The sequence below is a fragment of the Myxine glutinosa genome, chromosome 2 (assembly GCF_964187855.1).
Source record: "Myxine glutinosa chromosome 2, kmMyxGlut1.1, whole genome shotgun sequence".
NCBI lineage: Eukaryota > Metazoa > Chordata > Myxini > Myxiniformes > Myxinidae > Myxine > Myxine glutinosa.
In genome coordinates, this window is record NC_136262.1 from 154,984,949 (window position 1) to 155,004,518 (window position 19,570).

Sequence of the window (19,570 nt, forward strand, 5' to 3'; positions counted from 1 at the left end):
CTGTTTTGGTGTCCAAAAAAAAATAATTATATATATATATACAGTATATTAGCAAAGGTACCCGTCAAAGGACGGGAGGTGGGGGGGGGGGGGGTAGGGGGGGTGCATAAATGACTCACCTGAAATGAGCATTTCCTTTGGAGTGTGTATTGGTAGAAACGGGAATTCAGTGTAAATATTCAGTGAACAGATATCTCAATGGCTGTAGCTGGTAACCTTGACAACCTCGTTCCATTCAGTCACCGGATCTCAGTCAATGGAGTATCTTCTCTTCTGGACTTGGTTATGACAAACTTCCCTGCAAATGTCTGCTGCTCTTCTTCTGCTCCAATCGGTTCTTCTGATCATGTGCTTGTTAAAGTGGACATCTCTCTGGCCATTCTCAGAGAGCCTCTTCAGCGTCGACGAGTCTGGCATTTCACTCAGGCCGACTGGCACGGGCTGCAAGCAGCCATCAATCATCTGGACTGGTCTCACATCTCTACCGCCTCTGACATCAATTCTTCCTGGGAATTCTTCCAAAACAAACTGCTCTCTCTCATGCACAGATTTATCCCATCCCGTCTTCAGTTGTCTTACCTATGCCAGGAAGAGGAACGGCCGACGCGCACTTTATTGTGAGGCAGTTGCAGGAGAAGTACATGGAGAAGGGGAAGAAGTTGTTTCTTGGGTTTGTTGATCTGGAGAAAGCATTCGATAGGGTTCCACGTGAAGTATTGACATGGGCATTGAGGAAGTTAGGAGTGGAGGAATGGTTGATCAGAGTAGTGATGGCAATGTACAAAAGAACGCGCACAGCTGTAAGGACGAAGGACGGGAACAGTGGTGAGTTTGAGGTGAAGGTGGGAGTGCATCAGGGGTTGGGACTAAGTCCACTACTATTTGTAGCTGTGATGGAGGTGCTGGCTCGGAACGTAAAGGAGGGTTTACCGTGGGAGTTGTTGTATGCAGATGATCTGGTGTTGATTGCGGAAAGTATGGATGCACTGAAGGAAAAGATGAACAAGTGGAAGGAATGTATGGAGACAAAAGGTCTGAAGGTGAATATAGGAAAGACGAATGTGATAACAAGTGGTAAAGCATGTGGTGAGGTGGAAAGAACTGGGAAGTGGCCATGTGCTGTGTGCAGGAAGGGTGTCAGAGTGAACTCCATTCAATGTACAATGTGCGCTGAGTGGGTTCATCAAAAATGTAGTGGTCTGAGAGGGTCATTAACCAGTGTGGCAGCTACATTCAAATGTAAGGTGTGCACAGAGGGAGCTGCAGATGGCGGAAATGTTGAGTTGGATCTTGGAGACGGCGTGAAGCTGGAAGGTGTGAAAACATTTTGCTACCTCGGAGACATGCTGAATGGAGAAGGTGGATCAGACTCGGCAACGGTTGCAAGAGTGAGATGTGCATGGAAGAATTTTCGGGAACTGAGTGGCGTGCTGATGAGGAGGGGAGTGTCGTTGAAGCTGAAGGGAAAGGTGTATGCTGCATGTGTGAGAAGTGTTATGATTTATGGGAGCGAGACATGGGTAATGAATGTCGAGCAGCAACGAAGGCTGGAAAGGGTGGAAATGCGAATGGTTCGGTGGATGTGCGGAGTATCGTTGAGAGAGAGGAAGACAAATGATGAATTGGGAAAAATGATGGGAATAGAGCCTGTGATTGATGCTGTGAAGAGGAACAGGTTGAGATGGTTTGGTCATGTGTTGAGGAAGGATGAAAGTGACTGGTTGAGAAGAGTGATGGAAATGAATGTAGAAGGAAGTAGAGGACGGGGAAGGCCGAGAAAGACTTGGCTAAAGATGGTGGAAGAAGAAATGCGGGCAAGGGGGTTAACAAGGAGAGATGCAGAACATAGGGCAATATGGAGAACATTGTCATGGGGACCGCAAGGCTAACCCCCGCTCTAGCAGGGAAAATGGCCTTAAAATGCATGTTGTTGTTGTTGTTGTCTTCAGTTGTCTTACCCTTCCTCCCGTCCATGGTACACTGAATCTTGTGGTGAGGCAGTTGCCCTGAAACAACTTGGCATTCCCTCTTGGAAGGCAAATCCAACTGAAGGAAATCTCATTTCCTTCCACCAAGCTCGGAATAAGTGTGTGTCTACCCCCCAGGTGTGCCAGGAAGCGCTATCTCTCCACACTCAAGATTGAACTCTCAAACCTGTCTCCTTCCTCCAAATCCTGGTGGTGTCTGGTCAAATCCGTTTCTGGTGTTTGTTCCCCCTCCATCCCCTTCCTTACCTCAAATGGCTACACAGTTGACACCGCACGTGACAAAGCCGAATGCCTCAACTCTGTGTTTGCCTCAAAATCTTGTGTCCCAAACACATCTCTCTTTGTTCCCACCTTACCCAGTCGAACCCAGCTGCTCCTGCACTCTGTGTCCTCTTCTCCTGACAAGGTGGAGAAGTTTTTGTCAAACCTCGACTCTGATTCTGCAGCTGTATTAGACGGCATCAGCCCACGGGTCCTAAAATCCTGCTCTGCCGCTCTATCTCACCCTCTCTCTGTTCTTTTCACCCTCTCTTTTGCTCAAGGTCATCTGCCAGCATCTTGGAAATCAGCAAACATTACCGCTTTACACAAAAAAGGTGCAAAAACGGATCCTTGCAACTACAGACCTATCAGCCTCCTCCCAATTATCAGCAAAGTCATGGCATCCATCATTGCTTTGGATATCAAATCCTTCCTCTTCTCCAATGGCTTGATCTCTGATCATCAATTTGGAATCAGACCAGGTCATTCTACTCTGGACATGTTGCTTCTGCTGTCTCAACAATGGATGGAGGTCCTCAATGCCAAACAGGAAATCAGAGCTGTCTCCCTTGACATATCACGTGCCTTTGAAACGGTCTGGCACCCCGACCTGCTCATCAAACTCTCCTCTTATGGTATCCATCGAAACCTCCACGCATGGCTTGCGGACTTCCTCTCTGGTCGTAGTCAACGTGTGGCTCTGAATGGATTTCTCTCATCTCCCCTTCCTGTTCTGACTGGAGTTCCCCAAGGTAGTGTTCTGGGCTCTGTGCTATTTCTGGTCTTCATCAATGATCTCTCTGACTCTCTTGAAAATCCTCTCTATCTCTTTGCTGATGACTCCACTCTCTGCCGCTCCATTCCTCATCCCTCAGATCGGCAGTCTGCAGCCTACTCACTCTCTGCAGACCTGGACAAAGTCACAGACTGGTCAAACAAGTGGAACATGTCTTTCAATCCTGACAAATCTCACACTCTTACTATGTCTCTCCGAAAAGACCGACTGGAAAGCCCTCCCATCTACTTTCTCAACAATCCTCTCCAAGAAGTTCTGTCGCTCAAGCTTTTGGGTCTCATTATATGCCATGATCTTTCTGGGGAAAACCACATTTCCAAGCTGGCCTCCAAAGCCAGTCGCCGACTGGGCATCCTCCGTCATGCGAAGTCCTTCCTTGTCACACCTGAGCTCCTCACCACATACAAGGCTTTCATCCGCAGCTCAATGGAATACTGCTCTCCCCTCTGGGCTGGTGCTCCTGCCTCACACTAGCTCGGCTTCACGCTGTTGAAACCAAAGCTTTCAGAATCATTGGAATCTCCTGCGATGAAGCTAACTCCGAGGGCCTTTCACTCACTCACCGCATGCAGGTTGCTGGTCTTTCTGTCTTCTACCGACTCCTCTCCGGCCTTGCTGCCCCAACTCTCTCTGTGCTCTGTCCCCCAAATATTCCTACAGGTCGCACAAGATACCCTCGCCTGATACCCCCATTTCCACCACATATTATCATCATCACCATCATCACCGAACAGCGCTTGGACATGGGTGAGTCGGTCCTAAGTGACGGGCGAAGGCCTTACGGACGATGTTGGGCGATGGGCTCCCATCTGCCCCGGTGCGAGCGAAAAGTGACGAGGAAGTCAGAGGAAGTGAAAGATGTGAAGAGCGACGAGGAAGGCAGAGGAAGTGAAGGAGTGAAAAGCGATGAGGAAGGCAGAGGAAGTAAAGATGTGAAGAGCGACGAAGAAGGCAGAGGAAGTGAAGCAGTGAAAAGCGATGAGGAGGGCAGAGGAAGTAAAGATGTGAAGAGCGACGAGGAGGGCAGAGGAAGTAAAGATGTGAAGAGCGACGAGGAAGGCAGAGGAAGTGAAGGAGTGAAGAGCGATAAGGAAGGCAGAGGAAGTAAAGACATGAGGGGTTGACGAAGAAGTTGGAAGAGGTGACAGAAGTAATGGAGACGAAGGACCCCAGGGAAGAAGTGGGGAAAATGGTGGAGGAGAGTAAAGAAGGTGTGGTTGAGGGGGTATCAGACGCACAAAATGGCGCTCTCGCGCACGAGGTTGGGGCAGCTGCGGCCGCACCCTTTGTACTACCAACGGTGCTCCAAATGCAAGCCTTCATGGTCCAAATCATGGTGGAAATACAGAAAGAAAACGCTAATAATGAGCGAATGGAAAACAGAATGAGGGCTGATAGTGAGCGAATAATAAACGGAATGAGGGCCGATAGGGAGGAAAGGGAGCAGAGGGACAGAGACCGCATGGTGGGCGAGAGGGTCCCAGGGGTGCACGAGGAGGTAACGCGGGTCGAGAAGCGCTGGTTGAGCGAAGCGGAGAAAAGCGCGGGTACAATGACGGGGGTAGAAATCGCGACACGGGGTTTGGAAAAGCCGGCGACCGATGAGGTAGACTGTAGAGGGTGTTTTATTAAAGCCAGCGGTCGTCGAGGGGAATAAAGACAAAGCAGTGCTGGGAATTAAAATTGAAGAGATGACGGAGGTAGCCCGGGAATTGCAGGGAGAAATGGAAAATGTGCAAAGTTCCTGCTCACATCACGATGCTGTGCTTAACCCGAATGGAAGTTTGCAGGTGCGCGTGGAGAAAAGAATCCCCCAGGTGAGTCGTGCTGTATATTGTGCGGGTAGATTTTGTAAAAGGATGTTTAGCGACAAAAGAATTGTCGCGCGCTTGGGATCGAGGAAGCATCCGGGCGTTGGTGAAGGGTCCCGTGTGAGTGGAAATGGCACGCGTGTGGAAAAAAAGTGTGCGTCAAGGGGTGAGCGTGTTACGAAGCGCGAGTGTGATACCGAGTGCGAGCGAGAATGCACGTGTTCACCACCAACTCTTATCTTCCCCCATCCAAAATCTTGATCTTTTCTACCCCCGCTAATTTCACCCCAGATCCACTTTTTTAAAATACCAACTTTTTTCCTGGAAGTCCTTGTAGTGTCCATGTGTTTTATACTTCTCACACCCCCCCCCCACCCCCTTCCCACGCCTCCTCCCCCCAAGCCCTCTCCCTCCCACAGATCTCCCAATGTCCCTACTCTCAAATGTTGTGTTTGTGTGCTTCCCCTTCTCTCCCCATCTTGTCTACCGCTCCCCTTATTATATACTTTGTGTGTCTGTTTTGATTTTTTTTTTGTGTGTGTGATAAATGTTAGCTCTTTCACGAGCCTCGATCCTGTATACAAAAAAACAACAAAAAAAACCCCTTAGACTCCATTCGTCCCTTTACACCCCTTAGATCACTTTGACCATTTACGCCCCTTAGACTCCTTTGACCATTTACACCCCTTTAGACCCCTTACACTCCTTAGACCTTTTTAGGCCCTAATTTACACCCCCTTAGACCACTTTGACCATTTAAACCCCTTTAGATCCCTTACACTCCTTAGACCCTTTATACCCCTTAGACCCCTTTTGACCCTTTACACCCCTTTAAACCCCTTAGACCTTTTACACCCCTTCGACCTTCACACCCTTTGGACCCTTTTATACCCATTTCAACCCTTTTGAGACATATACACCTTTTGACAGTTTTCAGACCAATTGACTTTTTAAGACACTGTGACCAATTTTAGACCATTTGGACACTTTTGACCCCTTTTGCTCTTTCATCCTGAGACACCTTTAGACACCATTTGGGCCTTTTAAGATCATTGATTCTTTAAACACTTTAGAACCCTTTATAACCCTAAAAAAACTTTAGACACCTTAGATAATTCGAAAAAAATTCCTCTCAAAATCATCGGTTTTAACGACCTTTTCTGTGCACTATTCGCGTCGTTTCACAAGTTGCAATGAAATGAATGAATGAATGATCGTTTTAAGGCCATTTTTCCCCACTGGAACAGGGGTTAGCCTTGCGGGCCCCATGACAATCATGGTTCCCTGTTTGAGGCAATGTTTTTATGGCCGGATGCCCGTCCTGACACCAACCCTTAGTCGCCTTTTACGATGCGCAGGGATACGGTGTACCTATTCTAAGCCGGGGTACACACCGGGATCATTCATCCCAGCAAGCTGGTACTCAATTTGCCGACCTCGGAAGGATGACAGGCTGAATCAACCCCCCTGGTGTTAATTCAGCGATCAACCGGGATTGCGAACCCAGGATTCTGGGATCCCAAACCGGCACCTTAACCGCTAAGCCAACACCATGCGATGATGAATCTAAACTGATATCTCAAAGTGAAACTGATGTTGAAGCATGAAACTGAAACTACTGATCTGTGGATCATTGAATGGGAAACCTGAATGAAATGCTGTGGGAAATTGCTGAAAGCAAAGCTGTGGGGAATATAATGAGAGGGGGGGAGGTCGGAGCTGAAGAAACGATGTGGAGAAGGATAGGTGCCTGGAGGTGGTCAGTTCGTATGGAAAGAACTTTGGTGATCTACCATCAGGTTGTAGGCCCAAAACATGCCTAAATCCGTTTCCCAGCTGAGCTTTCATAATATCACCTTAAATCCCGAGCAGTACTTTGGAGATACAACAAGTATGGATTGGAAATGTTAGCTGATAGAATTTTTTTTTTTTTTTTTGTAGACAAGATCGAGGCTCGTGAAAGAGCTAACATTAATCACACAAAAAGTCAAACCGACACATAAAACACAAAATAAGGGGAGCGGTAGACAAGATGGGGAGAGAGGGGGAAGGACACAAACATAACATTTGAGAGCAGGGACATCGAGAGAAATGTGGGAGGGAGAGGGCTTGGGGGGAGGTGGGAGATGTATAAAACATATGAACACTGCAAGGACTTCCAGGAAAGAAGTTGGAATTTCAAAAAAAAAGTGTATCTGGGGTGAATTAGCGGGGGTAGAAAAGATCAAGGTTTTCGATGGGGGAAGATAAGAGATGGTGGTGAACAGCTGTTTTAAAGACCTGGAGGGAGGAGTGGGATTGAAGGGAGTGGGGGAGTTTGTTCCAGAGGCGGGAGAAAAGAGGAATGAAGGAGTGAAGGTGAATAGAGAGTCTTGATTTTGGCAATTTAACCATAAGAGGGATGCTGACAGATCTTGTGCGACCTGTAGGAATATTTGCGGGACAGAGCCCAGGGAGAGCTGGGGGGGGCAAGGCCAGAGAGGAGTCGGTAGAAGACAGAAAGACCACCAACCTGCCTGCGGTGAGTGAGTGAAAGGCCCTCTGGGTTAGCTTCATCGTAGGAGATTCCAATGATTTTGAATGCTTTGGTTTCAACAGCGTGAAGACGAGCTAGGTGTGAGGCAGGAGTACCAGCCCAGAGGGGAGAGCAGTACTCCATTGAGCTGCGGATGAAAGCCTTGTATGTGTTGAGGAGCTCAGGTGTGCCAAGGAAGGACTTCACATGACGGAGGATGCCCAATGGGGTTTAAAGTGTCTAAGGGGTGGAAAGGGTCTAAAGAGGTCTGAGGGGGTGTAAAGGGTTAAAAGGGGTGAAAAGGGTTAATGGTTTCTAAGGGGGTGTAAAGGGTCAACTTGGTCTAAAGGAGTGTAAAGGGTCTTGAGGGGTGTAGGGGTGGAAAGGGTCTAAAATGGTCTAAGGGGTGGAAATGGTCTAAAGTGTGTGAAGGAGTGAAGGTGTAGTAAAGATATTACCTCTGGTTCGTAAATAGATTAACTCGGGAGTGCAACACAACAATAATGGGCCAAATGACCTCATCACCGTCACGGTATAAAACCCATTTTCAGGTATATCGTGGTTAAAAATCTGATGGTAGAAAGTTTCGTTGTGATTAACCTTGGGAGCCCATTGCAGGATGGTCCGAAACAAAGAGCAAAACAACAACTCACCTTGTTGTGAGGGTGAGGTGATCATTGGAGGTTCACCTGTTGTCAAGTGGCAGTTTGTAGTTGGAGTCACGTGGGTCCTTTTTTCTACAATCTATTTTTTCACACTTGAGAGTGATGTTGTTAGATGAGCAGTAAAATTACCTTTAAAACGATGTATAGGTTGTGTTTGTACTATTTTCATTGTTTGAATAATTAGGTCACGTGACTCTTTCAGATAATTGTAATATAATCATAATAATAATTGTAATAATTAATTGTAATTCAGATAATTGTAATAATAATCATAAAATAATAATTCAGAGGTCACGTGACTCTTTATTTGCTGAATTTACCGATCATGGTAACATCTAAAATAAGAGTTGTTTCTCACATATGATAACATATTTGATGATCAGAGCTCACCATCAAACTAATTATATCGATATCCGTGTTGAAATCTGATAAAAATTGGGCTTTTTATAAAGATTTGTATATGTGGATCGACCCTCAGAGATCATGGCGACAGGTGGCGGCTCGGATGGTTTTAAGTTATGAATTGTACGAAAATAACGGTTTAAACCCCTATTTATGTGTATTGCGGAAAAATATGTTATCCTATAAAGTTTCATGCCGATTAACCTTGGGAGCCCAGAGCAGTAGGTTCAAACACCCCCCCCCCCCCCTCCTATCCATCCCGGTTGTTTTTCAGCATGGGGACAATGAAGGAACCCTCTTTGCACAGGCTGTAGTATCTGTTCATCGCCAGACAAAGGCTGGAACGTTGTACAGAGAAATTGGATGTCAAATTGGCTTCCATCAGACTATTATCAGATGATTGGGCCACAAACGGATGATGGGGCGGAGGGGAGTATTGTAATCGGCTCCGTCCGTCCGTCACGCTGTCTCCTCCTAAACAGAAATTCACCAAACTTGGTACTTATGATCACCACATGGCAAGAAGTGGCGAGAGCATTGTTTTTCTCCCCCCCCCTCTTCCCGTGCCTCCTGCCCCCCCCCCTTCCCGTGCCTCCCCCCCCCCTTCCCGTGCCTCCTCCCCCCAAGCCCTCTCCCTCCCACAGATCTCTCGAAGTCCCTGTTCTCTGCTGTTGTACTTGTGTGCTTCCCTCTCTCTCCCCATCTTGTCTCCCGCCCCCTTTATCTTATGTTTTATGTGTCAGTTTGTCTTTTTGTGATTAATGTTAGCTCTTACACGAGCTTCGATCTTGTATACAAAAAAAATAAAATAATAAACCAATTATGTTAAATACAGACCTCAATCTGGATGACTCAGGGTGACTTTTTACAGAGAAAATGCTGCACTAACCAGGCTCGTCAGGCAATGATGTTGTGGCATGAATGGAATGTTCCAGGTCGGTTATCCACGAGGACTCTCCGGAACCGATGCGCGTCGTGCTGGAGGTTACAACTCAAGAACATTGGAATCAGAATCATTGGAATCTCCTGCGATGAAGTTAACTCCGAGGGCCTTTCACTCACTCACCGCAGGCAGGTTGGTGGTCTTTCTGTCTTCTACCGACTCCTCTCCGGCCTTGCTCCCCCAGCTCTCTCTGTGCTCTGTCCTCCAAATATTCCTTCAGGTCGCACAAGATCTGCCTGCATCCCTCTTATGGTTTAACTGCCAAAATCTAGGCTCTCTGCTCACCTTCACTCTTTCATTCCTCTTTTCTCCCGCCTCTGGAACAAACTCCCCCACTCCCTTCAATCCCACCCCTCCCTCCAGGTCTTTAAAACAGCTGTTCACCACCATCTCTTATCTTCCCCCATCGAAAACCTTGATCTTTTCTACCCCCGCTAATTCATCCCAGATACTTTTTTTTTTTAATTCCAACTTCTTTCCTGGAAGTCCTTGCAGTGTTCATATGTTTTATACCTCTCCCACCTCCCCCCCAAGCCCTCCCCCTCCCACAGTTCTCTCGATGTCCCTGCTCTCAAATGTTGTGTTTGTGTCCTTCCCCCTCTCTCCCCATCTTGTTTACCGCTCCCCTTATTTTGTGTTTTATGTGTCGGTTTGACTTTTTGTGTGATTAATGTTAGCTCTTTCACGAGCCTCGATCTTGTATACAAACAAAACAACAACAACAAAAAAACAAAGCGGCACGGTACCAGACATGTCAGCACTGGACCCTCACATCCTGGAGGAAGATCCATTGGTCTGATTAGTCAATTTGTTTTGCACGTCACTTATGGTATAATTCGGGTTTACCAGCAACCCAACACAGCCAAGTCCGTACACCCAAGAACACTGTTGGGTGTCCATTCCGCATCCCTTATGAGAGGAGGATGTTTGTTACGATTGTAAGCTTGACCGGACAGGTGAAAAGTACCCATCGTAGTCGTTCAACATTTTGACAACCACCTATTTCTCACAAGAACTGTATTCATGGATGACATTGGCAAACCCCACCGTTGTTGTGCAGTTACCAACTTCTTGCGAAACGATGCCATCACCACATTGCCTTTGCCAGCATGGAGTTCTGATTCAAGTCCAGTCGAACACATCTCGGGCATTCTTGGAAATAGATTTAAGAAAATGGAATCGCCTGAGCCTGGTGTTGGCTTAGCAGTTAGGGTGCCAGCTTGGGATCCAAGGATCCGAGGTTCAATCTCCTGAGCCTGGTGTTGGCTTAGCGGTTAGGGTGCCAGCTTGGGATCCAAGGATCCGAGGTTCAATCTCTCTGAGCCTGGTGTTGGCTTAGCGGTTAGGGTGCCAGCTTGGGATCCAAGGATCCGACGGTTCGAATCCCGGTCGATCACTGAATCAACAATCCAAGGGGGTTGACTCAATGACTCAGCCCGTCATCCTTCTGAGGTCAGAAAATTGAGTACCAGTTCACTGGTAATTCCCTGTGTGTTGCAAAAGGCGACTAACATGGTTGGCAGCAGGAAGGGAATCCGGCCATAAAACATTGCTTCAACTAGATGGTATTCATAGAATACTTACCCTGCGCAGTCAACTTGGTGTGAGCCATCTCATCTATTTTTGAACGTTTCTTTTTTTTGATCCAATATGGCTGCCAGACCACGTGAGCGATGACATCATAAATTTATATTCTTTAAATAATTGTTGCATAGATAATGCTCAATAAATTTCAAACTGATCAGCCTAAGCGTTGTCCCTGTCGAATTATGACGTCATAATTATGGCACCAATGACGTCATCGTTAACAACACCTATTCCCCACATGGAGTTCTTTACAATGAGCCACGTTTTGGGTTTTTCCAAGATGGCGCCCATACCACGTGACATGTGACGTCATAATATTCACTAAAATATTCTGCAGGAGGAGTCCCTCCTATGGTAAAAATTTCATGTCAATCGGACCAATGGTTGCCGAGAAAATTGATTTTTAAAATTGCAGACACGCACGTACGTTCGCACCCGAATGCTTAACCCTGCATTTCGCTTCGCGGGCGCAGGGTTAAAAGGGGACCACTGTGCCCGAAAAAGGCCAACCCCTGCTCTGCGGGGAAAAAAGGCCTCTAAAGGTGGTTCATCATCAAAATGGAATCTCCCGTGCAGATGCTGGCACAGTTGGAAGCTGCTTTGCTTTGCACGAGAAATGGCAACAACTCTCTTTGGATGCTCTCCAACTTATTCAGGCGATGAGGTGGTTGTGGCAGTTCATTAGAACGGTGCTTACACACATTATTGACCTCTTCGGATATTAATTCTGTTTTCACATCATTGGATGTCAATATTCACTATAGTCTGGAGCCCGACGTCACAGGATGTTGCCAGCAGCCCTATTCTAAAATCATGTTTAAAAAAAATGCAAAACAGTAGCATGACAGATATCCTCATATTGTGGTATTAAATTAAACAAAACTCCTCAATTTCTCCCATCATTTATTGAACATGCATACTTGATCAACATATGGGGTTTTATGAATCAGAAATTCGAGGGTTTCTGAAAATTTTTCTTGGTTATTTATATGATCCAGAAACACGCAGCACCTGCTGGAGGGGATATAAATTTGCTAAAGGGGTCGCAGTTACTAAAATTAAAAACCCTGTGAGATTTCGCTTCCGTTCAGCTGACGGTGCAATGTCACCGTGCTGCGCATGAGCATGCTCAACATTGACTCCTGCTGTATATTGTACAGTCTGCCTTCCCGTTTGGTGCTGCATCCATTATGATAAGAGGTTACATGATCTTATTACTCAATAATAAAACTTTTATTCAATAATATGATAATTTACTCAATAATATAACTCAATCATTATTTTACTCCAGTTTCCTCTGAATTTCCTCAAAATGTCATACAGCATGGCTCGTCGGTTAATGGAATTGCTTTTGGTGTGCGGTTTATTGCACACCGCTCCTTTCCTATGCCATCTCCAGGTGCTGCATGACATCATCACCGGGCACCGAAGGGGCCCAGCGATGACGCAAGATCTCCAGGTGCTGCATGACGTCATCACCGGGCACCGAAGGGGGCCCAGTGATGACGCGCGCTGAAAGAGAGTACTCAGTTTTCACTCCAGTTTCTTTCTTGCTTTCTTCTTTGTCCGGGCGATATCTCAGCCATCCTTTGAGCCAGGAAACTGAAAATTTGGCACAATAGTGTGCAAGAGCTTTGGAAAAAACAGTATTTTTTGTTTTTTGATTAATCAATTAATTCATTAATTCCTTAATTATTATCGATTAATTAAGTACATGTATTTATTTACTTTCTTTGTCATCTGGGCAATATCTCAGGCACCTTTTGAATTCGGAAGCTGATATTTGGACACGATAGTGACCAACTGATATGGCTATAAAGAATATTTTTGATTTATTGATTCATGAATTAATTGATTAATTATTTGATTAATGACTGAAATTTTTTTTTTTAGTTACAGATTCAGATGAAACGGTGGTGGTTTAGGTATTATATTAATCAATTGATTAATAATTTAATTATTTTACGATTATTACTTATTTATTTTCTTTCTCATCTGGGCAATATCTCAGGCACCTTTTGAGCTAGGAAGCTAATATTTGGACACACCAGTGACCAAGTGATGTGGCTATAAACTATATTTTGATTTATTGATCAATCAACTAATTCATTAATTATTATTTTTTCCCGATTAATGACATTCAATTAATATTCCAAAAGTTATAGCTTCGGATGAAACACTGGTGGTTGCGGTATATTATTATCCAATTTATTAAGAAATTATTTTACGATTATTATTTATTGATTTTAATTAAGCAATTTATCAATCAATTATAGCACACCTCTCCCTCCCAATGCCTCCTCGATGTGCTGCACGGTGGTATCGCCTCTGGAGGATATGTTATTTATTTATTTGGCATGGGAGAGGTGTACTTTGAATGCATCTGTACTTGTCTTGTGTATTTTATATTTTACTCGTAAAAAGTCCGCCCTTGAGGCTCGGTTTTTGCAAGCCACCATCTACAATTCCAATAGAAGAGACATCATTACTCTTTCATGGAAAATGTTTTTCGACCTTGTTTTATCCTCCAATATTGGCTGCAGTGAACACAGATTTGTGTTAAAAGATTGGCCTTTAAAACCTACCTTTATGATGGGGTACAGACATCTGTACAAACACACAAACTGTTTTATATGGTAGACAGCTAGAGTGTATAGTTTTGGCAGATCTTGATACATATCACGATAGACTTCCATAATTTCTAAGCTCCATCGTCACAAGATATTTTTAATACCAGTCAATACCCACTCCCTCTGAGAGCGAGAGTATTTATTTTCAGAATTGGCATCGTTTCGCACCCGCAATACCCTCTCCCTCCAGCTGGAGTCAGTGGTTCAACCACTTGCACTATTCCACGCGTACAGGTGAAAAACGCAAGCCGTCTTCACCACACTCGCGGGTGTGGGTGGATTGATTTAATGCCCATGACCTGACTCTGGGTACCCCAACCACAAATGCAAAATTTGTTTGAGGTCGGCCAGGCCGTTTTGGATTCCATAAAAGACATTGTCTCATTTTATCCCATAGGATAAACAAGGATGATTGCTCACTCTAATACAAAATAACGACATTGCATGCCAAGTGTAATATATAATAAAAAATACAATGGAACAAGTACAATCACACCACGATACACATAAAACAATATCGCAATTTTCGATTAGACAATTTTACAGAATAATTTCAATCAAATAGTTATCTTCTTGATATGTTATTTTATTGAAGTCTGTAAAGTGTCACTTAATGTGAATCACTAACAGAGAATCATATCAGAAAGTGGAAATATAAAGTTAACTTGTAAACCTACAAAAATGAGTTATTGTGAGACAAAATCTGTGGATGTTATGCTCATATAATAACTTCCACCCTTAAAAGGAACTTCCACACGGGATGAGGCATTTAGGCCCATCCAAACCTGCACTGTGATTGCCAACTGATGGTTGTTTGTCTGTCCTCGATTTTTCTATGCTGAGTGTCAAGCAAAGAAGGAAGCAACACAGACTTCGTCCGGTATGACATTTTAAAGTCTTTGGTATGACCCGGTTGAGGACCGAACCACCGACCCTTAGAGTAGACGATCAAGCTATTACGCCACCGCGACTGGTATGTTGCGTCTCAGCTGCAGAAGAGACAGACAGCCGACTTAAACCTCCATGTGTGTATGTGTGTGTGGCGTTTTTATATATATATTGTAACAAGTAGACGACCTCAAAAATGTTCACATGCACATTGATTATATATATATATATATATATATATACATACATATACATATATATATATACATATATATATATATATATACATATATATATATATATACATATACATATATATATATATATACATATATATATATATACATATATATATATATATATATATATATATATACATTTATATATGTGTGTATATAAATGTATATATATATATATATATGTATATATATGTGATGATGATGACAATATATAGAGATATATAGATAAATATATAGAGAGGAAGACAAATGATGAATTGCGAAAGATGATGGGAATAGAGCCTGTGATTGATGCTGTGAAGAGTAACAGGTTGAGATGGTTTGGTCATGTCTTGAGGAAGGATGAAAGTGACTGGTTGAGAAGAGTGATGGAAATGAATGTAGAAGGAAGTAGAGGACGGGGAAGACCGAGAAAGACTTGGCTAAAGATGGTCGAAGAAGAAATGCGGGCAAGGGGGTTAACAAGGGGAGATGCAGAAAATAGGGCAAAATGGAGAAGATTGTCATGGTGAACGCAAGGCTAACACCCGCTCTAGCAGGTAAAATGGCCTTAAAATGCCGTGTGTTGTTGTTGTTGTGTGTATATATATATATATATACGTTTTTTTTTTCAATCAGAAAAAGGAGGATTATATATATATATATATATATATATATATATATATATATGTATAAACTGTACATATATATTATATATATATATATATATATATATATATATATATATATATATATATATATATATATGTATATATATATATATCTATATATTTCTATATACTGTATATACAGACTTGGCATTTAATATGGAATATTTTTTTTGTGGGGGTGAATTTACTTTACAAGATGTCTTAGAACCAAAAGTTCATTGGAATTATGTTGAAATTATTCTAGATTTTGTTAATGTGACCTTTAAAAGAAACAAAAACCACATTTGACATTTCGAAACAAATAAATTGATCCTTGAAAGTGATGTAAACTGATATCGAACTCAATTCATGGACAGTACTGTGTTAAACTTCTGTACGTTTTCCAGAAGTATCTCTTTATTTTGCACATTAGCCAAATTTTTTTTTAACAAAAACAAAAGTTAAATTACGACTGGCATTACGGACAGTAAAATTACAGTTCAGTACTTCGTGTAACCCCCACGAGCATTCAGGAGAGCACGTACACGTTGAGGCATGCTGTTCACGAGATTTGCCAAGGTTTGGACAGGAATCGCTTGCCATGCAGTGACAATAGCCTGCTGCAATTCACGCACAGAGGCAGGCTGCTGGTCCAAGTGGTAGATTTGACACGTTAATTCTGCCCACAAGTTCTCTATCCGATTCATATCCAGGGACATGGCAGGCCACTCCATATGCTCTACACCACGGTCAGCAAGAAAGTGTTGGATCATGCGAGCACGATGAGGCCGTGCATTGTCATCTTGGAAGACAAAGTTTCCTCGAAAGGCTGCCCGAGCAAATGGAAGCAATGTTTCTTCCAGAATGGCCCTGCACTTGAACTGGTTCAGGTTTCCATTCAGAACAACCAGGTCAGTTTTGCCCCCTGCATGAAAAGCAGCCCAAATGGTCACCCCACCACCTCCAGCTTGGACTCTTGGCACTATACAATCTTTGTTGTAGGCTTCATGCACTTGTCTGCGCACTCGGACGCGGCCATCTTGACGATAGACCAGAAATCTAGACTCGTCACTGAAGATCACGTGATTCCAGTGTCCTGGCTGCCATTGACGGTGCTCTCTGGCCCACTGCAATCGGCGCTGGCGGTGTTGTCTGGTCAGGCGTGGCTTTCTCAGGGGATGCTTGGCACGATAGCCTGCTTGAACCAGTCGTTGGTTGACTAGCCTTCTGGATACAGGCACATTTGTCAGTTGCTGCCACTCAGCCCTAAGCCGATTAGCTGACTTGGTACGGCCATTGCGGACTAACCGGTGCAGCTGGCGATCATCCCTCCTTGTGGTTCTGTGGGGACGTCCTGGCCTCGGTATTGGAGTAGGGACACCCCTCTGAGCATTTCGTTTCAGGATCTTTGACACCTGACCTTGAGTGATGCCATACTGCCGAGCAATAGCACGCTGTTTCATGCCGTAATTTCGTAAAGCCACCACTCCATGACAAACAGCATTGTCGAGTTGACGGACCATCTCCAGAGGAAGCGGCAATAACTTTTGGAGACGTGCAGCAGTTGTTTTCCACTAATACAGAACGCAACAACCCTTGTATACCCGACTGTGCAGCCAATCATCAAATGCACCTGTCCGTACATTTTGCCACGCCACCTGTGATATAATCCTGTTGTTGACTTCTTGCTGCGACAGACAATCAGTGACATGGTTCTTTTATCAAATAAATCACCAAAGTGTAAAAGAAACTCACTCGATTGATATACTGAGTTAAGAAAGTAAACCCAAGTCAAGAAAAAAAAATATTCCGTATTAAATGCCAAGTCTGTATATATATATTTCTATATATTTCTATATATATATATATATATATGATGTGTATATATATATATATACATAGAAATATATATATATATATATAGTGATGGAGGCCCTTATTTCGAGTCCCGTGTTGTCAGAGTTTTTCACACTGAGCCCCACACAGGAATTTAATTCCTGTTTATATATATTTTTTTTTTCAGAAAAAGGAGCATCCAAGCACAAAAAGTAACAAGATCCACTCTGGTAATGTAGTAACAAAACAAGAGCAGATGTGGCCTCAGGTGAAGTTTCACCCATTTCTATTGGCCTGATGAATCTCATTGGGAAGCGGGTGAAACGTCAATTGAGACCGGATCTGCTCCTGCTTGTTTATTACTGGATTCGCAGAGTAGATGTTATTACTGTTTTGCTTGAATGCGCCGTCTTGCTTACAAAAATGTATACTTCCAACCACCCAAATCTGAAATCAAGGAATATATACGAATACTATGCATACACACACACACACACACACACACACACACACACACACACACACACACACACACACACATATATATATATATATATATATATATATATATATATATATATATATATATGTCACACATGATGATAATGTGACTAATATTTTGTTTACCTGTCTTTCTCTATTTCTTCAGTCAGTCGTAGCAATTCTAAATTATGCAAAGAGCACATTGTACACATAACACAATAAAATATATAAAAAATATGGAAATTGAAATGTCGTTTAAATCAGCTAAATAGTCAATGTACAGTATATAACGCTATATGGGTTTCTTTAATGTGGCTGTACCTTCTGCAAGGGAGATGTAAAAAAAATCCCACAATATTTGGAAATAATTGGTCTGTAGTCTGGTACCTTAATCGCGTTCGATTCCAGTACATACGACTCTTATCCTGTATTTTGATGCAAACTTGTGTAAAAAAAAAAAAGCCCCAAGAGGCCACGCAGATTGTGAATGTCAAACAGGACAGCAGATTACAATGAGTGAGATGTGAGGTGTGGAAACTGTGCTCCAATATTGCATTTTCATTGTTGCATTTCCATTACATAAAACATAGAAGGCTACAAGGGTTGATCACAAAGAATGTGGCCTGACGCCAAAGCAAAGATCATATTCCGACTGTTTTCCGCTGTATTTATAGTCGAGGAAGAAGAGTCTTAGCGTGACAGATGAGGAGATTCCGAAGAATGTTTGACAAACAAATGCTGATATATTTATTTTTTCTTTTCTTTTTTTACCCCAAATTCACACGTTATTTAAACAGCTCTCTCTCTCTCTCTCTCTCTCTCTCTCTCTCTCTCTTTTTTTTTTACTCTCTCTCTCCCCCTCTCTCTCTCTCTCATTGTGGCGATGGCTTTTGACCTTTGACCTCGTTCTTGGCAACTTCATGGAGCATTGCCTCCTCCACAGTGATAAAGCAGAACATTTAACACTGCAGAACCAACCTCCACGTGGTATATCGAGAAAAGGATATGTGAGAATGGGCAATCTATATATACAAGTAGATCTACATGTGGAATCGCAACCTGACCGATGACCGATTACAATAGCTCTTTGTTCCGTCTATTAGAGAACAGGTAAAAGTTAAAAAGATTAACAGGCTAAAGTAGAGTCCTGGAACTTTATGGTCTCAAATAACATTGGTAAAAGAAAGGCGAGGTTTGGAAAGAATCGTCTTTAATAGTTATGTAATAGTTATGTAAACATCACCAGATTATACATGGGGGATTGGAGGGGGTATCAAATGATAAATAATAATAATAAATATTAGATTATCGCAAATTTAAATAAAATAGTGCTTAAAATAAAGTAACGGATGTAAACAAACAAATAAATAAATGGTCGTAGTAAAACGATTGATACATAAAAATCGATACTGATTATTATTATTATCATCATTATTATTATCTTATTATTATATAGGATGCCATTTACAGAAACGTTTCAAGTTATAAACAAGGGAAAGTACACGGTTGGTGAGGTGCGGCGGCACGGGTGCTGTGCCTGCGGGAGCACGTGCGACTGTAAAAACGAGCACGGATTCCCCCCACGCACGCGCGCGTGCTCAGTACGCACATGCACGCTCAGTACGCACATACGATGCTGTGTGCCGACGCACTTGTGACGTTTATAAACATTCTCCGGCATACTGTCAACATTGAACAGTTACTGAAAAACACTACGACGATGTATCTAAAGTACTTATCGAGTATATTAACTAAGTGACATTTACATTTTGCACGGACAATGCAGGGTAACCATGGTAAGCTGTTTATATATAGGCTACGCGCGTTTCGCGGCCGAGTTCTGTACAGGTCTCCGGCTGGTGGCCCAGGAAGGAGGCAGGGTCTGTCGTATGGACGA